Here is a 939-nt window from a genome sequence, read left to right on the forward strand (position 1 = left end):
GGCTGGATGAGGCTTTGGGCAACCTGGGCTGGTGGGAGGTGTCCCTGCCCATGGCAGGAGGTTGGAACTCGATCTTCAAGGTCCCTTCTATGATTCTATGAAGAGATTTGAAAAACTGGGAGAAGGTTTGGGATGTGTACCAGCCCTGACTGGTCAGCTCCTGAGGTCGGTGTAGGCAGCGGTGACTGCTGGGGACCAGAACAGCTGGCTGGTTGCAGAAGGGCAGTAACAATAGGGGGTATACAGGCTCTGCTGCGTTTGTGCGACTGCCTTGGGTTTAATACTTTAAAGGGAGCTATTTAAAAGCAATCCCCTTAGCTTGAAATGAAATCTCACAATACTTCTTTAAATCTCTAGCGTTGACTCACTTCTTTTTTTTTGATGGCTCTGGGTGGATCTGCTTATTCACCCTGCCAGATGGAGATACTGTGTCATGACGGCAACTGCTTTCAAAGAACGGAAGGGCAGGGAAGGAGGCAAACAGGCTTGGCAGCATCAAAAAGAATTCAGCTTCTCCTAGGCTTCATCCTCTTAGCGCTGGCATGGCACGGGAGCGGTGAGATCCAGGAGATGGGATGGATGTGCATTAAAGGTCACCTGCGATGGAACAGGAGCTGTACTGTCTCCTGTGCCGGCAGCTCACGGTTTGTACATCTTCACAAGATTGCCACCGGAGCGTTTGCCGAGGGCATCTTAGCATGCTCAGGAGGGTTTTGCTTCAAGGAAAAGGGGTGGAAAGGGGAAAAAAAAAAAAAGCAGGTGTTGCCTTTATTTGAGGATTTATGGGGTAAATCAGCAAGTTCACCCGTAGATAAATGAACACGCTCTGTACTCATCAGCGGTACAGAGCTCTGTTTTGAAAGCTTGTGTTTATGGAGCGTATTTTTGATTAGTGCCTGTTTATACAGGTGTAATCGAGCCACCTTTGTCAGCGGTTCA

General features: G+C 48.9%; 1 protein-coding gene across 1 annotated transcript in view; it reads left to right on the forward strand.

Annotated features, from left to right (window-relative positions):
• JADE2 (jade family PHD finger 2) overlaps nucleotides 1–939 on the forward strand; it is a gene marked incomplete at both ends in the record, with an annotated part of 23202 nt that overhangs the window by 5440 nt on the left and 16823 nt on the right.

Source organism: Pterocles gutturalis, unplaced genomic scaffold (assembly GCF_000699245.1).
Source record: "Pterocles gutturalis isolate BGI_N339 unplaced genomic scaffold, ASM69924v1 scaffold2363, whole genome shotgun sequence".
NCBI classification, from domain to species: Eukaryota; Metazoa; Chordata; class Aves; order Pterocliformes; family Pteroclidae; genus Pterocles; species Pterocles gutturalis.